Source organism: Vanessa cardui, chromosome 7, assembly GCF_905220365.1.
Source record: "Vanessa cardui chromosome 7, ilVanCard2.1, whole genome shotgun sequence".
In the NCBI taxonomy this organism is placed as follows: domain Eukaryota; kingdom Metazoa; phylum Arthropoda; class Insecta; order Lepidoptera; family Nymphalidae; genus Vanessa; species Vanessa cardui.
In genome coordinates this window covers 11,787,603-11,809,974 of record NC_061129.1, presented here as the reverse complement: position 1 = coordinate 11,809,974, position 22,372 = coordinate 11,787,603, and the positions used below count along the sequence as shown (strand labels likewise).

At 34.5% G+C, this 22,372-nt stretch overlaps 1 protein-coding gene across 1 annotated transcript in view; it reads right to left on the bottom strand.

Moving 5' to 3' along the window:
- The window catches only part of LOC124531125 (myosin-VIIa), a 46,385-nt gene extending 35,314 nt beyond the window's left edge, over positions 1 to 11,071 (bottom strand). Inside the window, exon 1 of the mRNA XM_047105588.1 lies at positions 10,869 to 11,071. The gene's annotated coding sequence lies outside the window, so the exon portion shown is untranslated. The remainder of the gene's footprint in view (positions 1 to 10,868) is intronic.
- Positions 11,072 to 22,372: the final 11,301 nt, after the last annotated feature.

Below are 22,372 nucleotides of genomic sequence, written 5' to 3'. Positions count from 1 at the left end.
ATCTATCTTTTTAAATAAAAAAAAAAAAAAAACATTTAAACGACAAGAATGTTAAGAATTATTTATTAGTATTATGGTTAAATTATTTAATTTTAAAGTAAGTTAGTTTCTAGGATAATAATGTTAGTTTAAAATACGTTAGGATAATATAAGATACTCGATTTTATTACCTTGTATTGAGTTAAATTGAAAAACAGTAGGTATATATGTCTTATATGAATATGTTTTAATGTGAAGGTCATTGTATTAATACAGCTACAAATACACTGGATATTAATTTAATGTATATGCAGCCTTGACGTGATACACGTAATAAGCTGCACATATTCAATTCGCTTGGCACATTTACATATTCAATAAAGAAAAAAGTAACGTTGACATAACACAAAAAAAAGAAAAATTCAGCCTGTCATTATAAAACGAAAGAAAGATGAAGCGCACAGATACTTAGTGTTAGGGCTTTTTGCAAGCACATCTGAGAAGGTACCACCCACTTATCAGTTTTTATTATTCAAACAACAGTATTCAATATTGTTGTGTTCCGGTTTGAAAGGTCAGTGAGCTAGTGCATCTACAGGCACAAAGGGTCATAACATCTTATTTCCCAAGGTTGGTGGTGCAGTGGTAAAGCAAGGAATGGTTATTATTTCTTGCAGCGCCATTGTCAATGGGCGGTGGTGACCACTTACCATTAGGTGGCCCATATGTTCGGCCGTCAACATATACCATCAAAAACCGAACGATAAACAAACGCAACTCTCTAAAACATTTTCGTAGTTTAGTAGTACTTTATTATCGCTTGAAACGCATGAGATATTATATTGTAGTATCTAACTATTCATATGTTTATTTACGTAACTATTGAATAAGTTTTCGCATGGCAATGTAAAAGAAGCGGCTACACGCTCTTTGAAACTGGGATGGTGCAGTAAGCTATTAAGTACAAGAACACTAATAACGTAGCCTGACGTTTGGCGAGTTTTGAGCGTAACTGTCATATCGAAATAATAAAGTTGACCCGTTGTTTTCAGTTCTTTTGTAGTGCGATATAAAGATAATAATCTGGAGACAAGGAGACAAATTCCGCGGTGCTGCTAAGAATCTAACAATGTAAACGTGTTGTATCAACACATAATTACAGATTAACAACAGATTACGTAATATAATACTTTAATGAATACAGTTTGCAATACCCGACCACTTTGGTACAATAATACCTGTCAACGTTGTTATGTCAAATAATTTAGCGTATACTCGTATATTTTTTTATGGTATAGGTTGGCGGACGAGCGTATGAAACTGATGATGACGGGCCACCTGATTGAAAGTGGTCACCATCAACCTTAGACGTTGACGCTATAAGAAATATTAACTATTCCTTACATCGTCAATGTGCCACCAACCTTTGGAACTAAGATGTTATGTCCCTTGTGCCTGTAGTTAAACTGGCTCACTCACCCTTCAAACCGGAACACAAAAATACTGCGTATTGTTGCTTAGCGGTAAAATATCTGATGAGTGGGTGGTACCTACCATGGCGGGCTTGCACAAAGCCCTACCACCAAGACTTATGACCTAAGACTATTTAAGTAACTAAAACGAATGCGTCAGATGGTAACAAAAAGTAGATTGTGTGCATATTAAAGTGAAGGAAAATTAGGCGAATAATAATACTCTGCCTTTCGTTTTCCGATCTGTGGTCTTACGCTACAATGTTCTTTATGTCTATCATCCAATGGGCAACGTCCAGAAATTGGGAAATCTATTTTAAAACTGATTATTATTTTAAATTATGTTTAACCGTAAAATAAATGAGCATATTACATTATTATTAGAAGTTAAGTTCTTCTGTAGAATTCTGTCTGTGTGAGCGTTTTTTATGCGTTTGTATCTTAATTTTTTTTATTTTACCAAAAATTTTTTTTATAAAGCGATCATATCTAGACGCTATAGATCACATTAGTTTACGAGTTTATTGAATGTGCATTGAACAGTATCAAAACGCATCATAACAATGTATTCATAAAACGCAACATACTTTTTTACTGAGGAAGACAGACGAAGCACGCGCCATCTGATCGCAATTAGTCACCACTTCTCGTGGACAGTGGCCAGATACACGACACTGTTACCGTCTAGGAACATCGCTAAGTCCATCAACTCCCTCGAGACTTGCACAAATTATCTCTATTTCAACCATTACAGGAAAAAAGCCAAATAAGCAACATTTACTTGGTCCGCCCGGATAGGTACCACCCACTCATTAAATATTGTACAGCTAAGCAAGCAAGCAGTACGTACATATTGTTGTATTCCGATTTAAAGGGTGAGTGAGCCAGTGTAACTACAGGCACAAGGGACATAGCATCTTAGTTCCCAAAGTTGGTGGCGCATTGACGGTGTAAGGAATAGTTAATATTTTTACAGCGTCATTGTCTATGGGTGATGATGACCACTTATCATCAGGTGGCTCATATGCTCGTCCGCAAACCTATTGACGCGATATTATTGGTTGATTAATCGATGATATTCACTATGTATTTGCGAAAAAATGGCGTTTTGAACGTCGACGAAACTGTGATTAGATTTTTTAAGTTAAATTGGTAATTGAGTGTATTAATGTTCTATCAAAGACAAAAATATATTAATCATAAACTCTTAATAGCGCACAATATAGCTGAGTTATTAGCAAATCGTATGAAATACGTAAATCTAAGTTTTCTTTATCTTTTTTCCTACTTCCATTGGAAAAGGTTATAAATAATAAACGCATTAACTAATTTCGCTCAAAATATGTCGCCCAACCAACCACATAGATAAACCAACTTTTTAATTTAACTAAATTTATTCAAAAATGCATAAAGGTACACGGACCGTTTCCGGTAACTCATAATAATTCTTTAACTGTCGTTTATATTTTTTATATTTTATTTTAGCGTCACCATCTCTGTGTCTACATATTTATATAATATAAAAGTAATGAAAAACAAAAATTATATTTTTATTTATTTGCAACTCACAGTTTTTATTATTACATTTATTTGATTTTACCTGCACGAAATTTATGAAACTAAATTTGTAGCACACAAAACTTAGTCTTCAATTTTACCATTTTTTTCTTTCGCGAAAAACGCATTACGCGTTTCCCCACATGTAATGGGGTTATGTAAGACTCTCTGTTACCTATGATACCTAGTACGAACTTCTAAACCGGAATATTCACTAAAAAACCGTATACCCTCGCTATGGTACCCTCTCAGCTTTTTCGGTTGGCGCCACGGGATCGCTTTTGCATGCAATCGTAAACGATCCTTTATTTTACCTCTCTCGATGAGTGAATTAAAAAAACTAACCCATGTCATTTGTTATGGCTTAAACATACGCAGTACCAAATATCATCAAATCTCCAGTGGCTTAACTTTGAAATGTTCACAGAAACATTTCGCATTTATGCTTAGAAGTTTGAATGAACTATTGAAGAATATAATTAATATGAAACTAATACTTATAAAATACCATTAAGTCCTAATAATATATGTAACTACCTCTGTAATACTGTCTTATCGTAGCCGTCTTTGCCTCAAATATCCGAGTGTTAGCCGAATCGGTTAACGTTAAGTCGGAGTTAACATATTACTCAAAAGAAGTCTTACAAATACTGCGGATCAATACCACAAGCTGATATGCCAAGAATTAAACCTGCACTGTATTGTTAGAACTAAACAAAATACTAACGAAATAACTAAACGTAATTAAATATAATTGATACTGATAAATATTACTACTGTTCTGACGTGCAGTGAGAGTGTCCATCTAAAAATAACTGAATGCAAAAACGTGAATTTGAAATGGTCGATAACAGCTGATGATGTGAAAGATCACCAATCTGTGTCTATCATTTACATTATATAGTAATAAAGGCAGGTACATAAATATGATCATCATGGCCGTAGGCAGGCGGGGGTTTTGGGGGTTCAAACCCCCCCCGAAATTTTTTCGATAACCACTATCGTATTATCAAAAAAATATTTTGCGCTAATTAAAGAAACAAAACGTAGGTATTTATTGATTTCTTCAGAAAATTAAGCCGTTTGGTCTAGATACGACAATAAATCTAAACAAAATGAATCATTTTACGCACTAAGAAATCTCCGAAAGGAAGGTTAAGTAAAGTTTGAAAAAAGCTAAAAAACGTGATTACTCAAAATTGGTTCACTTTTGGATCATGCATATGGGGGTTAAAATTATTGCAAATAGTCCCCCTATCACCTCCTAACGGATATACGTCGAATTACCAATAACCCTGTATATTTTATTGAGAATATTCATACTATATTGTTAAAAAAGGAATAGTCAGTGCTCTTTACCGAGTACTAATTATAGGCCAATAGCCATCACCTCATTTTTTCAACATTTTCGTCGATTCCCCTCTGGGCTCGTCGGACCACTGTCTCGTCCGGAGTACAGTGCCGGTTACACTACTCACGACCTCGATTCGCGGGCTGCCGTCGCGTGTGGCACTACAAGTCAGCAGATTAGGATGGGATGCGGTCCTTCTTTGCATCTTACCCATGGGGGCGGGTTCGTTTCTCGTTGGATGATCCGAGCATTGTTGCTGACTCTGTCGCTGATGTGGTGCTTCAGGGTATGGAACTTTTCATTCCAAATTCTGCGGTGCCCATTGGTGGCAAGTCCCAGCCCTGGTATAGTCATTTCTGTAAAACGGCTTCACGCCGAAAATGGGAACGCTACCAAGACTGGGCTAACGTATCGGCGTCTCGTGATGCAAACACCAGCACATTCAGAAAGGAATATAACTCTGCTTCTAGGTCCTTCAAAAACGTGATTGCTCAGGCGAAGTCGAAGTACAATGGCAGAATTGGCGAGAGACTGGTACGCTTCCCTTCAGGAACACGAGCGTTCTGATTTTCTGGTTCTCGCTAAGGCTGTCCTAGGGAATTTCTGTCAGCCTTCCTTACCAGCTCTGCACAGGGACGGTGAGTCATTGGCAGTCATACCGCGAAGGAGAAGGCCGATCTTTTAGGCTCTCTCTTCGCGTCGAACTCGACTCTGGATGACCAAGGAAAGTCACCACCATCAATCCCGCGGTGTGATACGACGATGCCGGAGGTTAAATTTCGGCAAAGTGCAATTCGGAAAGCACTTCTTTCCTTGGACATTCATAAGTCGAATGGACCCGATGGCATCCCTCCAATAGTGCTACGGACATGTGACAGGCGTCGTCCCGAACTCCTGGAAGACAGCTTTGGTGCCTCCGATCTCTAAAAAAGGCAACCGCTCAGAACCGTCCAATTATAGGCCTATAGCCATCACCTCCTTGCTCTCCAAGAGTCCCTTATAAACTGACAGCTCCTGCGGTATCTAGAGGAGAACCAGCTGATTAGCGACCCCCAGTACAGTTTCCGTCGGGGTCGGTCGGCCGGTGATCTTCTAGTTTACCTTACTCATAGATGTGCTGAAGCAGTTGAGAGTTGAGGCATCAGCAGCCAGCTTGGACATAGCGAAGGCCTTCGATCGCGTGTGGCACAAAGCGCTTCTTTCGAAGCTTCCTTCCTATGGGCTTCCCGGGAAATTATGCAATTGGATTACCAGCTTTTTGGCAGATCGGAACTTTAAAGTTATTATATATGGTGCATGTTCTGATTTAAAATTCGGTAATGCCTATGTTGCACAAGGCTGCGTGGGTAATAACCCACTCTGTTTCTTCTGCATATCAGTGGCTTGTTGCAAATTTATAACATTTACTGCTATGCAGACGACAGTACTGTAGACAACTCATACACCGGCTGGGTTAATATTTCTCGGGAAAACGTCGGAGAAAACCGGAACAAACCTGTATTCCGGTAATCGAATGAAATCGAGTCTTCATTAAACAAAGTCACGAACTGGGGCCGGCTAAACATAATTGATATATGATTGCTATTTTGCTATTAAAATATCTGATTGCTGGGAAGAACTCTCCCTTAGCAGTCCCTTAGGCTCACTAAGTAGTTTCGGACCCCCCGGCTAAAATTAGTTCACTTCAACCCCAAAAAGAGGCAAGTTTGCGCGTTAGCCGCTAAAAAAATACCATTTCTCGTATCTCCACGATTTCAGAAGATTCCAATAGCCGCTACAGCTAGTATCGGAATACTTGGCGTGGATATTTAGAACTTTATTCAGTTCCGCAGTCAATTGAAACGCAAAACCAAATTGGCACAAAAAAAGCTCGATGTGCTCACCAAGACAAGACAGTATTTCACGTCAGCCCATCGCCCAAGACTATACAAGGCGCAAATGCTGTCCCGAATACTTCTCTCACTCTTGTGTGCGTGCTCCTCAGTACTAGCTCCTTCCATTTGTCCGTATCCAACACAGAGCGACTCGAATTATCGACGATCAAGCCCTTTTCGACCTGCTTGATCCTTTGGCTTTGCGAAGAGATGTTAGATCGCTCTGCATCTTATACCGAATTTTTCACGGAAAATGTTTGTGGGCATTGTTCGGAATAATTCCGGCTGCTGAATTTCACCTTCGGACATCTTGTCGAAATTCGAAGTTTCACCACCTTAATGTTCAAAAATCCACAATAGCACGATTTTTAAGACATTTGCACAACCACTCTGTTGAACCAGCTTTCGCCGACGCTTTTTCCGAACCGATACGACTTCGGAACCTTAAAAAAAAGAGCGTACTTCTTCCTTAAAGGCCGGCAACGCACCTGCAAGCCCCACAGATGTCCATGGGCGGTGGTAATCACTTTCCATCGTTTGCCGTATAACATAAAATACGTCGTCGGTTGTCTTTTAAATAAATGTGTATAAATTATGTATCTGTAATTTTAATATATTTATGCTTATTATAGAATAAACCTGTTGCTTTTTTTTCCTGGAGCACGAACCCCCCCCGAAATGAAATCCTGGCTACGGCCCTGATGATCATAACAAGCTATTCAGAAACTGCAGTCGTCTTGAAATAATATGCGATATTTTATAATCTCGCTGTGATTTTTTTTTATTATGATAATTAGTTACTACTAACCTTTAGAAATATTCTACATTTTAACAGATATTTCAATAGCCGATATGCCTATTCACTCATTCGATTCTCTGTGTGGTCAAAATTACAAAATTTAAAAATTCTAAAATACTAGATTGAAATCTCCCAGATTATTATTTTTTTTAAAGGATTTTCAACATTCTCTACTCAACATTTTCAACTCGTGATTAGAAATTGGGTAGTTTTACATTTCCATGCCTCTATAGCACGTTAAGTCTCGATGTATATCCGATCATGTAAAATTTTTGTCTCACTCAATTATAAAATTGCGGCATTTTTATACTATTATATTATGAACTGTAAAGTTATCAAAATTTTTAAGATAAAATATAAATTAACCTTTACTCAGTGCTAATGTTATAAAGAGGCAAAATTTGTTTTGTTTGTATGTAGGTCAGGTCCTGAACTAATAACCGATTACTGAAATGAATCGAGTATAAATTGTATATCATATCATAATTATTAATAAATTCTAGCAAAGCCAGTGATTGTCGCTACAACAAGAACAACAATAACAGCAACAGCCTGTAAATTCCCTCTGCCGGGCTAAAGGCCTCTTCTCCCTTTGAGGAGACGGCTTGGAACATATTCCACCACGCTGTTCCAATGCGGGTTGGTGTCGCTAGTATTAAACAAAATGATATGTCTCAGACAACACGTAACCGCGAAAATGTTTAACATGCCATGCTATTTTGAGCATTCAAGATACTATTTAACATGCCTTCCCGATCTAGTTTACGTTCATATCTTTCTCAATATATCTTATCTAATCGGATATCTTTTATCTACATTAATATTAAAAATGTGAAAGTAACTCTGTCTGTCTGTCGCTCTTTCACGACCAAACCGCTGAACCGAATTTGATGAAATCTTATGTGAAACAAACTTAGACTACAAGGAAGGACATAGGCTACGTTTTTTGCCTTACACGTGACAACCAACCGCCGAAAACACGAGAGAAGCCGCGAGTGTCAACTAGTTATACATCAATATTTAACGAAGTAATTTTGTCGGACAAACTAATAAAGAATATACTTGACCTCGCGTCCCTTTTCCAGTGAAAGTTGAGCTGCATTATAATTGATCGAAACAATTTAATAATTCTCATCGCTATTTATCGATGGTAGGCTTCGATTTCAATGACCATTGTTATTCCGATAGCAAATTTTTAACAATAGAGTTTTGAATGTAACACATACCTTTATCAATTACAAATCAGGAGAGTATAATATTTTCAGTGGCGTGATAAACATTAATTGTCTACTAGAAATTATTTTTTTCAGTTTATCAGTATCGTGTCTCATAGTCACGCTGTCTGTACTTGTGACGTCACTGATGTATTGCCTAAGTAAGATACTTAAGTTTATATATCTACTTAGTTGTTGCCCACCACTTCACTCGTATGTTAGGGGTTTGTTCGTTAGATAAAAATAAAACACGTACCTTATGTCCTTCTTTGCGGTTCAAATTTGTTACATACTAAATTTCATGAAAATCGGTTCAGTCATTTGATCTGGAAAAAGAAACACAGACAGACAAAAGAGTTACTTTCGTGTTTATAATATTAGTACACATACATAGATGTATGTGCAAATATAGAAACATGAACCAGCTGAGATCACTTTACGTTTTGATTACCATTCGTTTTTATTCTATTTCGTAAGTAAACAGTTTTATTATTAAATATCGGGCTTTTCCAAAATTACGCGAAACTATTATATACAGTTATAATTTACTAACAAAATCGATGTAAGAAACGTTGACGCGTTGATATCTTTTATATGGGAATGCGTTATCATTTATTAAACGGTATGTCTCTACCCTTAAATAATATTTCATAATGCAAATGCAATATATTTAAAATTGTTTTCAAAACATAAGATAACAAAAAAAATTAAAACAATTACCTACGTGAATAATAAAAAAAAATACCTATAATGAAACAAAAGTGTTCATAATTTTTTACGAACAGTGACCACTCTTCCGTTCAACAAGAGCGATTAAATCATACTTTACTATCATCAGACGATAAAAGATTTATAGCGATATTATCGTATCGATACGAGCTTTGTACCTAATAAAAAAAAATGTATACATTATTAATATTAAGCTTGTTATTAAAAAAGAGAGCCGAAATGGCCGAGTGTTTAGAACACGTGCATCTTAACCGATGATTTCGGGTTCAAACCCAGGCAAGCACCACTATATATATAAATATATATGTACTTAATTTGTGTTTATAATTCATATCGTGCTCAGCGGTGAAGGAAAACATAGTGTGAAAACCTGCATGTGTCTAATTTCATTGAAATTCTGCCACATGTGCATTCCACCAACCCTCATAGGAACAGCGTGGTGGAATATGTTCTAAGCCCTCTCCTTAATGGGAGAGGAGGCCATTAGCCCAGCAGTGGGAAATTTACATGCTGTTACTTTTACTTTTTTTGTTATTTTTACTTATTAATAAAATGATTGAACTTTGTTTTTTATGTATCTAATGTAAGGCATCTCAACAAAACTAGACTACTGCACCGATCTTTATGAAATCTGATATATTAGCCCAACCTATCTATACACATGCAGGTATCTTACGAGCGGAGCAAGGCAGACACGACACATGCGTGTTACAAAACAATATTCAACGATCCGTAACGATGACGGTCATAGGGTTTTAGGGTTTGTTTCCCGGGAGCCCCAAACAAAATACCTATATTACAACTATAGCTACCGGCAATTTCAACCAAATATAGAAATAACGAGTTTAACGAGAAACTAAATTTACGAATAGCAAGGGAAACAGTGTTATTTTGTATAAACCGTTTTGAATGTAGCACAAGTTGATACGAGTATGTTAACAACGAAATTTGGATTATTACTCTGTTCGTTTTAATTCGTTGTCATCTAGATGAAAAGATACGTGAATGAATAATTTGTATGCTCTCGTTACTTTATAAACATCGATGGTTGATTGTGCGTTGCAAACACAAGCTTCGCACGGGTATCGGATATAATCTGTCGAACGTTTGATATGTTTTCATAGATTGTTTGTATCGTATGTATGCAATGGTTCTATTCGATTGAACATCATATGCATAATGTACTAAACTCTAGATCTTATAACCAATAAACAAATCATGTTGCAGCAAAAGGAACCAAAATACGTCTACTATATTAAAACATATTAATGAATATTCACAGCTACAATACTAAAATCATTATTTTATATTATTTAAAAATGTTGAGCTGAGTCACACCGCCGCGAATATCAATGTTGTAAAAGTTTAAGTTACAAGTTCTCGGTATAGATATTCTCTCCAAGTGTTCTCAACTAATTAGAGATATTGTGATGTTTTAGTCATTATAGAATGATATATGGATGTAAAATTGTTTCATTAACGTTCTAGAATAAGTCAATTAAATTCTAATAGGATTCTTAGACGAGTGAAATTTTAGAACGTGAAGTTTTAACTCACATGCGTTCTAAACTTTCCATGGCAACGGTAAATTACGAATTCAACTCGATATTTCGCTATTATGATATATCTCACATTACACGAGAAATCCACTATTGACTTACGAGTTACAGCCTCACGCGCATCAGCTATCGGTGTCATAATTCACGTGTAAACACCGCTACATACTACGTGGAAGGCACCGACGCTTGCTTTTTCTATAAAGCTAATCATGAAATTCGTTAAATAATGAAACATTCCTCTCGTCGAAGTCAGCACCGCTGTAATATATGGACTTCAATCACCTGACCGCAGAGTAAACAGCGACAGGTCATAGTGTCGGTTAACAAAATTTACCGTTAAGATCCACTGAGTCGCACGATCAAATGCCAGCGCCCGTCGTCATATCACAATCACTTGATAAACAGAGCACACGGTTGAAACACCCACGATCACCAGTCACAAATCCTCGGACATTTTATCGTTAACGTACGGTTTCGATGCTGGAGCCGCGACGGAGAGCGCACAGGACCACCAAATGCGACAGACCGTGAATGTTAACCTACCTGTAGCGCTTGCGTGTCGCCTGTCGGCACCGGACCGGGGCGACTGCTTTACCGACCGGCCGACCGCCTGCGCCGCCATGTTTGATACAACCTTAAAAATAAAAAAAAGCCTTAACGTATATAATTTGAAGTTAATTAATGTAGAGCTATTATCATATTAAAATAATGTTAAGTTTACGATTTACTAGTGATAATAAAGAAAATAATTAGCTTAAGATAAATATATTAGCTGATTAACCAACACTCATAACGCCATCTATTGTAATTAGGAAACATAATTAAATTAGTTAAGTTAAAGTTAAGCTATCACTTCGAAATAAAAATCTTAATAGATCTTGTCCACACATAAATATTTATATAAGTTATATAAATAAGTATCCTGCAATTTATTTGTGGGGTTTTGTTATGTGCATAATTTAATTTAAGTAATAAGTTCTGACTACCTGTAAAACTTACAAGTTATCGATTGATAAAATGTATGGATTTTCCGCTAGATGGCACCACTGACCGCAAAGGCTTCACATATATCCGCAGCCAATGTTTACATTCCTCGACTATTCTAAATTCTTTCTGCGACACGTGTGACCGTTAGACTACATAATTAGATTAACGACACGATAAACATTTTAATCGAAAGATTTATTAGCATTTACACATCCGCATCACATCTTATTTTGTGACTGATGCTCGTCCGAGGCCCTGGCGATGACCAAGACGATACGTAGAATCGTAGATCCGCATTTAAGGCAACAATTAATTATAAGTGACGACATTATATTCATTGAACAAACGCTCGTACCGAGTAATAATAGTGTATTCGTTACTAAATTATTACAAAATAACGGACACGTTTTTGTAATAACCATTAAGCAAGAAATCATTTTAATAAATTATACGTCTAAAATCAATCAGATTTGCAATAAATAGTTTTATAGCTTTTTAATAGATTGGGTGTTGAGTTATAAGACGCAGAAATAATTATATTATTAATGTATTCTATCAAAACATAACAACAAATCTTTTGTTTTTCTTAAATTCAAGCACTTTTAAATTCGTAAATTCAAGGAATAAGATTCAACTGCGCTGTGAGAACAACTGAGATAACAAATAACACTTTAAGAACGAGAAGACGTATTCGTGATCCTAAATTGGACTGCGATATCAATGTATATAAACCCCAATTGATGTATCTTTTTTTAAACTTTTAACTTTTTTTAAATTTGTCTTTTTTTACGCGGCTACCTGATCGAAACTGGTCACATTGCCAATGCACCATCGACCTTGAGAAATAAGATGTTGTGTACCTAGTGCTATTGTTGGACTTACTTACTCTGCAAACGTATCATAGCAATCCTAAGCAATATTATACTAAGTACTACTGTTTGGCGCCAGATTTTAAATATTAATATATTCATTTGATAGACAGATATAATAATAGAGCATAGCTACTGTCTTTATTTTATACTCTAGTCCATGTGCGAAGCACCTGCTTTACCAATAATACCAGTTCAGTATCAACAAGTTAACCGAAGCGAGTGTAGCAGTAGCTTCGCAGTACAATAAGGATGTAATTTAGTCAAGCCAAAATCAGAGTTTTACTTTTTGGCGGTAGAATATATAATCAGTGGGTGATATCCAGACGGGCAAACAACTTTTTTGATGGGAATGATTGGACAAAGCCTTACCAAGTGATTTGCTCATAATATTTTCACTTATAGCACTCGCTGAAAAGCTATTTAACACCAAGGAGATGTGTTTGTCGAGCTGACGGCTTTGGTACTCAGACATGCAAGTCGAACCTGGACCGATACACAGACGTCGAAGTTGTCCGTGATTATATTTTACAAAGTCAAATTATGCCTGTTATGTTCTCTGTGCCTTAGTGTTGCTGTTTTGCAGTAGAATATCTAATGAGCGTTTGGTACCAAATTAATTTAGTAAAAAGGATGAAAACAAAGTATGAAACATTAGTTTGAGTCCCCGTACTAGCAATGATTGATCATTCACCGGAAAGTGCTGCTCAAGAGATATAGTTATTATACATTTTATAATTTAAGTTTATGTATGTGTTATATAAATTGATAAACAACAGTAAGTCAGTGTGACAAAAAGACTAGTCGAGAATAGTCAAAACAGAAATAAATAGTGCTAAGTAAGAAAGATAACATCTCTATAAGGTAACAGGTTAAAAGCTCTAATAATGATAATTGAATATCGCCCTTCGAGAACATTTTTCTCTCCTTAACTTACTCTACGTACTCCGTAACTTATGATACTTTTGTAGAATAAGCCCATACAGTTTAAAAGATCTATATTGTTGTTGACTGTTTTTTTTGTATGAATCAAGCGGACGTGTAAACGGGCGATCTGGTAAGTCACCACTGCCCATAAACAATGACAATGCAAGAAATATTACCTACACCTTACACCACTGATGGCCACCGACCTTTGGAGCCACGATTTTACGTCTCTCTTGCCTGTAGTTACAGTGACTCACTCACCCTGCAAACCGGAACACAACAATACTATGTACTGTTGTTTGGAATTAATACTTCTGATAAGTGTACCATGAAGTAAAGTACAAAGTACCAGTATGTAAGTTCATATCATATAAGTATTGCGTACGCTTTGCATACCTCAGAGAGACGGCCCCCTTCTATTGAAGATATGATTTGCACCATATTTCACCACGCAGCTGTAATGCGCGTCAGTAGATACGTATAAGGCAGATCTTCATCCATCATGCGTAGGCTTAAATCACGAATCGTCACAAATAAAAAAATGCGATCATACTAAAATTACTAAAAAAAGCATATCCAATAACATAACTACTTGATTACTATCCAGAACATTCCATTTTACTTTTTTATGTAACTTATATTTCTTATAAATTAATAAATAATGTGTGTTTCTATTGCAAGAACTGTATGACGCAATTTAATATTTTAATTAAGCATGCATCGCTTGATATCACATCGATATTATTGCGTGTTCTTGCAACCATAAAACTTAAGCACCTGTGCCAAAAAGACAAAATTTATATATGCGAAACAGGATGTAACCAAATTAAGCTCGTATCATATGTAAATACTATGTTTCGTGAATTATAACCATTTTATAATAAAAACCAGTTTATTGGAGATCCACAAATCATAAGTTACGTATTGCTTATGTTTTACGCGCAGCACTCGCGAGTTTATACGCGAATTATTTATATAAAGCGAAAAGAAGTCTTCAATTTATTTCAATTAAAATATATATCAAACTTTTGTATTTGTATATTTGAATGCACTTGTCTTATTAAATAGAGTACTACGAAGATTTAAAATATATTCTATTTTCATCTAATAAGTGTCATGAATCGACTGTAACAAATTCACACTGTGTCTCTTAAGCTTGTTGTATCAGACATAGGCGAAATTAAATGTTGTGTACAGATAGCCTTTTCGCAGCAAAGATCATGATGCGTTGTTTCATTATAATTCATTCAGAGTTTCATACGATACAGGGCTACTTAAAGGAAGTCGAGGCCCCCAGCCAGATCAACTTTTAATCCCTAGCCTTTCCGTCCATCTTTCTGTGTATTTTTTTATATTACAATATTTTTCTTTAATAATTTCATTAATTATAAATTTTAAACCCTTATTTCACAAGATTAGCCTGCCTACGTGTCCCTAGTCTATGCAGAGCCCTTAAGAGTAATTGGTTAATTGTTAATTATTTATTATTTATCGGATTATCCGACTCCGACCACGCGCCAAAATGTCTTTGAATATACGTTACTATAATATTTGAAAGTTTTTTTTAATAAACAAATTCCGTACATACTTTTATCATACATCTAGATACTGCAAGATAATTGTATTGAAACTTAATCTATCCAGTAGAAAGGGTCGTAGTGGACTGACTATAGTAATAAGTTATATAAACTACATCTCAATACCAAATAAAGCTATTATATAAAAACAACGCTTAAAGCTAAATATAGGCTTTAGAAGTCGTAAAAAATCCTACGTCCACATAAATATTATATATGTTTGATCTAACAGATCTTACAGATCCCTGGACATTAAACCTGTTTGAGTGTTTTCAATATAATTATGAAGTGAAAAGAAATGTTTTGTCGATCTTTCTTTATCATATTGCTGTGTTTTTTCATCGAGAGAATCGGTTTGTCTATTTCAACGGAGAAATGCTCCCATTTCAGGCGATTATATTTGTAAAATATTTGTTTTTAAGTTTGACTGTTGAGTAAAAATATAAAATACATAAATACATCTTTGATTACTTATTTAACAAGACGATAACTGAATAGTAATAATAATACATGTATGTACATATTAAATTCATCAATGTCATTTAATTTATTTTATTTAAAAAATAATTATTAAATTTATTTTAGAAATGATATTACAATCGAGTGCAATATAATTTGTATATGGAAGTACTGAACATGGTTGTACCGGCAGGTTAACCTGCACTGGATAGTGAGGCAGGAGTTGACGCCCGACAACCACGAATTGAATATCACCACCCTGATGGCGTGTGCCACTTGGGATTCCCTGATTCCCTGATGGTGATAGTAGTGATGGTTGCTGAGCGTGATAGCCGCCACGCTTTGCAACGTGAGGTGCTGGATAGGGATGGTCTCTTCGTACGAAATCATCATTTATCAGAAGGATGTCGCCGAGCAAACGCGTGATCAGAGTGCTTCTGTTAAGTCCTGGGAGAAATCGTCAGCGTTATGCGCACCTTCTCCCCTCGTTAAACCTCGCCGGGAATATGAGGGCTCTCTGTACCCCGGAAACCCCTCTAACTTGGAGACCAGCAAAGGTTTGTCAACCGTCCAAGCTGCGCTAGCGAACCCGTGACGCCCTCCTGAAGAGGCGGTCTGGATTCCACTAGTTTTTTAATGGGGGAGTTTTCTTAGAGATGGGGCGCGCGAAGCTTCTCGGCAAAGCCGAGACGTTTTTCCATATACGGATTTTGTATTTCGAATTTTCGTAAAGTCTAATTATGAATTGCGCAAAATACAGATAATCTAATAATCCGTGTATACGATGATGAAATAAGTATTTCTCAATAATTTCTCAAAACATTTGATTGTGCAAAAATGACACAAAACTCTTCTGTTAATTCTGTCTCTATATGGTCTCGTCCATCTTACAACCAGAAAGTTTCTTAAGAAACTAAAGTGTTACACATCCCGCAGCAAAGGCCACCGAGTTTCGAAATTATAGAATTAAATATAATTTATTATGTACATTTTTTATGTCGCTAGAAATAAAAAAAATGGCGATTACCTCTCAGTATGTGGGGGTTATGTGGCACTACTTGGCTCTCCAATACCTGGGAATTCCCGGGGTACAACTACACGTACGTTACGTATCTAAATAAATCCTAATTATATATTACCAATCAATACCACAATTGTCTAATTTTTTTCAGGGCTTTCGCGAAAATTCATTTTCACAAATCACCTTACGACTTATGTCAAATAAAAAAGAAATAGTATGAAAATATTATGTTTAAAAATTACGTGGAACCAATTTATTCAGACAGTTGAACGCGCTTGTTTTAAATACAGCTTTGGCCATATTATGCATTTTCATCTTTCAGATTTAATTTTCTATAAAAAAATGTTACATAATATATAATCTTTAAATTATATCAGAATATGATTAATTGAATTATTATGAATAATTCTATTAATCATATTTTAATAAAGAAATAAAAGAAGAAAAAGAAGTATCCGTATTTGTATACTTCTTTGGTAAATCTGGTCTGGGTTACGTACTGAGCATAGAAAAAAATATAACAAAACGCAATATAATATAATAGTATGGGTATTAATTAGTTAGCCATGATATTGCTAATGTAAACTTTAGTTCCCATGACTTTTGTTCCTCACTGCATAATGTAGTATTCTCAGTGATTTTACGTACCGTCATAGGGTTTTCTTTTAATTGTTTATTTCTTTACGTTTTATATACACAGAAAATTATGAACTAATTGAACCAACGTAGAATTCTGTTCTGTCGAAACCTTAAGATCATTTTTATAATATTTTTCTTAAGATTATTAATAATTAATTTTTATAACAAATATATCAAATATTAAAATTATAAATATTCATTCATAGTGTTTTCTTTAATTTCATGATTGAAGGATACATCGTAAACAAATTTCGATCCCTAATAACTGTGAAGTTTTCGTTAGCAAACTTATACCACCAACTCGTACTGGGTCAGCGTGGCTAACTATGGGCTACATTTTTACTTACTCAGTGGCATTGATGAGTATCTAGATGAGCTGATTTAATATACATGTTTCCCTATTTTGACATTGTTGCTATTATACCGTCGAAGACAGTGCCTTGGGTAGGTGCACCCAGTCAACTTATATTCTACTGCTAAACCACAAAAACTTGATATAATTTTATTCCTGTTTGAATGGTGTGCGAAGTAGCGCAATTACAGGCACCAGAGACAAAATATATTAGTTCCCAAGTTTAGTAGCAGTGCTCATGTCTAAGGAGGTGGTACCACGTCATCTAAAATAAAACATAAGGTTTTTTGCTGCTAACTCGCCATATGAAAAGCTAACTTGAAAATAAGCAGTTACCCTAAAATTGCAGATAGATCCATCAATTTTATTTATTGTTAGATATAGATTATTTTCGATTAACTTGAAAAAAATAAAATGATAAATAGGTATTTATTATATAATAAAATAAATAAACAGTAAAGATCATCTTGAACAGGTTCTAATTCAGCTTGTAAGAATTGACCAAAAAGATTAATAAAAGTTTGTAATAAAGTGGTTTGATTTCTTAAAAAAATAGTCTTATGGTCCACACGTCACAGACTTTTGTCGCACAGACATTTGTCCTGAGTCTTATTATATAATTTAAAGAGAGAGAGAGAATTACAAGCCTGAGTAGAAAAGTCAAATGATAAAATGACTTTACGGACTTTTCATTAACTCCGACTTTAGAATATAATTCCTAGGAGTTTTGAGGATGCAGAATTTTTTTAAACATTCTTCTTATTAGTATCATAGCAAATCTTAAATAATTCATTATTTAATTCAATTATTTTGCTCCTATTCTTTCAGAGTACGCTCATTGGTCCCCGACATCATGTTACAAACTCCTTTCCGTTTTCACGAAATCAGATCCACATACTGTATGTAAGCGAGAAGGAAGATGTTGCACATCAATAAAATACAAATGATAAACACAAAATAATATCTGGCCACCTGTTTTCGATTTCACCAGACTTGTTGGCAACCTAACATCCTTGTATTTATTATCTATGCATGTATCTTCACATAAGCAGGCCAATTAATTTTGTCAGACAAAAAAACAAGAAGGCTGCCGGTCCGTGCTTGTGCCACGATTAGTCACGATACTTACGACCGTTATGCAGATTTATGCAATAAATATAACGAGTTGTATTGTTGTATACCATGAGGAACCGGGTTGAGGTTAAGCGAGTGTCAAGACCGCATCTTTATTGTTCAAGCGGTAATAGTCAGGCTATATTTTTGATTTAAAAATAAATCAAGTTATGCCAAAATAATTTCACCTACTTCTAAAATAGAGGCTTCTAAAAGGACTCTATTTTCTATAGAGATCATAATATGGTGATAAATTTTAAAAAACGGTCGTATTGACAGACAATTTTGCAAAGAGTTTAAGGTTTTATGGCAATTTAAAACAATTTTTATATTGTCTCCAAAGGTGATGCATACATTCAAAATCAAAATCAAAATAAACTTTATTCAAGTAGGCTTTTATAAGCACTTTTGAATCGTCATTTTACAATTAAGTGAAGCTACCAATTCCAGACCAGGTGCTATAGGGATACAGTACACTCTATATTTCCTTATTTTCATAATCAGGTGAAATGGCAATTCGATAAGAGTCATTTCAGACGAATCACCATTGCCAACGTTCTTGCCAAGATATGGGAGTATCTTGGCAGGAACGTTGGCTAACCCCGTCAGCATCCAATCTACTTGTTGCTACTAACAATTTATTGACGGGAAAATATATATATATATAATTTTAATGCTTCGACCTGGTTTGAACTCCAGATTTATTAATTACGTATTAGACTTATATTTTAGTATAATTCACATCCAAAGGATATTACTAATCAATGCAACATTTTTAAAATAAAAATAACTACATATATAAGAGTTTTTAATCTATAATTCAAGTACATATCCGTGTTTAATGTGAAGTAGTTTTAAATAGTTTAAACATCAATAACATAAAAATTCTGTTAATTCAATAATTTGATTCACAAATATGGAAATCCGCATGCAAATAATGTTTGAACAGTGCGAATTAATTATGTCTTTAACGAGATTTAAATCGTTCTTATTAATATAATAAACGAATAAATATATATATCTTTATTAAAAAATAATATTTTTTATAAAAACGGCTGTATAAACGATCAATAGTAATTTTGATATACTATTATTTTGGAAAAAATGTTAAAAACTTAATTTCGTAGAAAGCAAAGATTTACATTCAATAAAATCGCGTATTGAAAGCCCTGCTCGTCGATTGATTCATTGATATAATCAGTACAGGTAAAGTAAGGGACGTTTGTTAGTTATTATTATAATTATAGACACACTTAGTCATACATCCGCATCGAGTGATGCAAAATAGTTGAAATGTTACTGGTTATTAAAATAATTTAGTCACATGGCTGTTATTTTTAAATATAACTTTGTTTTATGTATGTTAATGAATATATAATACACATACTACACATAACTTACTAATTCTCGATCTTTTGAAATTCCTATTATGTATATTTTATGTATTTATAATCCACATAGAAATTTAAATTGCAATAACTTTATTTGTAACACACACTGCTACTGAATAAATTTTTAACAAAAAGAAAAACCGACTTCAAACAAAACACTATTTTAAAACAAATAAAAATGTACTAAAAAGTAATAAAAATAATTGCATATTTAACATATTTTTGAGAGTCCTCCTAGGTAAAATGAAATGAAAAATATTAGACTACTTAAAAGTCGATTTACGATTATATAACGTAGTTATTGTTATATTTGGAGCCGGTGTCAGCCACGGGCACACGCTTCAACAATCAAAAGAAAAAAGCGATAAGAGCGTCTTGATTTACCCAGTATAATATCGAATAAAAGGTAATTTGTAAGAAACATATTTCTTAAAGTATTTTCGTATTGTTTTTTGATAGATATAGTATAGGGTTGGCTGTCACCGACTCCAAATATAGCAATAATTATAACTACATTATATAATCGTAAATCGACTTTTAAGTAGTCTAATATTTTTCATTTCATTTTACCTAGGAGGACTCTCAAAAATATGTTAAATGTGCAATTATTTTTATTACTTTTTAGTACATTTTTATTTGTTTTAAAATAGTGTTTTGTTTGAAGTCGGTTTTTCTTTTTGTTAAAATTTTATTTATTTTTTGATTTTAAGTGAAGCTGATGTAGACTAACATTTTTTTCTTAATATGGATAGATTAAGCGTGCCGTTTATATTAATCAGAAACTACTTCGGGGACAATTTCAAAAGAAACTTTCGAATAAAGCAAAAATAGACTTTCGAAAATGCGGCTTTAATACGTCATGCGGCATAAACTACAAGGTACCCTCGAAAGAGCTGTAATCGACCTCAGTAAAAAAACTTTACAAAAGAGCTATTCGTATGCTATGTCGTACATCATATAACATCACATCATATACACAAAATTTGATTAAAGACAGTAAGAAATTCTGCCCCAAGTCGCACCCTAACTGTAAGCCGTTTAGGAGTTCCGTCAATACATAGTATAAAACAAAGTCGCTATCTCTGTCCCTATATCTTTAAAACTATGCATCGGATTTGGATGAGGATTTTTTTAATAGATAGTGTAATTCAAGAGGAAGGTTTATGTATATAATAAATGAACAATATAGTAAAGAAACACTGACAATTTTAGAAGTTTGCAATGTGATGTCGTAAATAAACAAATTCTTTAGTATATTTAGTATCAGTATTGCACCCGTGAGAAGTCGGAGCGGGTCGCTAGTTGATTATAATATTCGATTATGACAATCACATGAACATAACCACGTTCCGGAAGGTGATTCAAATATCCAAGTAACCCATAAATAAAAGATTCGACCCAGTATTGCTAACGTGCTCCTCAGAATTGTTCCGTTCCCTCCCGTTCCCTTAATTGGTCATGGATCCTATGCTCAGAACCTTACCAAACTTTCACCAAACTACCCTTAAAGTTTATCCTTTATAATAAAAAAAGAATCATCAAAATTGTGCCAACCAATTTTGAGTTATTCACCTATTTATTGCGCACATACATAATGCAAATTTAAGACTTATGTCGTTTTCATACGGATACCATCATCGGAAAAAAATAAAATTAAAATGGGACCCCACGGGAAGCACTACCTTTCAAACAAAAAAAATTATCAAAATCGGTCCACGCAGTAAAAAGTTACGAGGTAACAAACATAAAAAAAAAATAAAAAATACAGACGAATTGATAACCTCCTTCTTTTTGAAGTCGGTTGAAAATACATTATAAAAGGACAACAGCGAAATATTATATAATAATAAGTGATAACTTGTAACAGCGTTTAAAATATTTTTACAAATGTTACAAATAACTTGTGACACTAGATAAAAACCTCCTTAGTAAAGATCGTATTATAATTCATCTACATTGCTTAGTATCATTGTGTTTTGAACACAATAAGAAACGAAGTTTTCCAGACTTGAGAATATTAATACAGCATATATTAACATTACCCTTATATTACTCACTATGATCGCTCGTAACAAGCATCTGCTGTGTCAGTAGTTATTATTATAAGTCAATAGTCCTTTTTTCTACTTTAATTTAAAAATATCAAAATGTCTTTAATGAGCCGCAGTGTCTAAGTGGTTGAAAGACCAGTCTTAACCGCAGATTGCGGACAGACGCAACAAAGTTTTTTACATAGATATTTAATTTTGTTTATAATACATCTCGTGTTCAGTGGTGAAGGAAAACATAAAAAATACACATCTGTCGGTTGAAATCCGTCTACACATAAGCCCATCACTCTTGTGGATCAGCATGGTAAAACAGCTTCAAACCTTCTCAACAGAATCTTTGTGAAGCAGTTGGACATTTATAGACTTCACCTTACTTTACTAAAAATATTATAGGTTATACCAAAGATTTAAATCGTTAGATGCGCCCCTGCCATAGTATAACCGCTATAAAA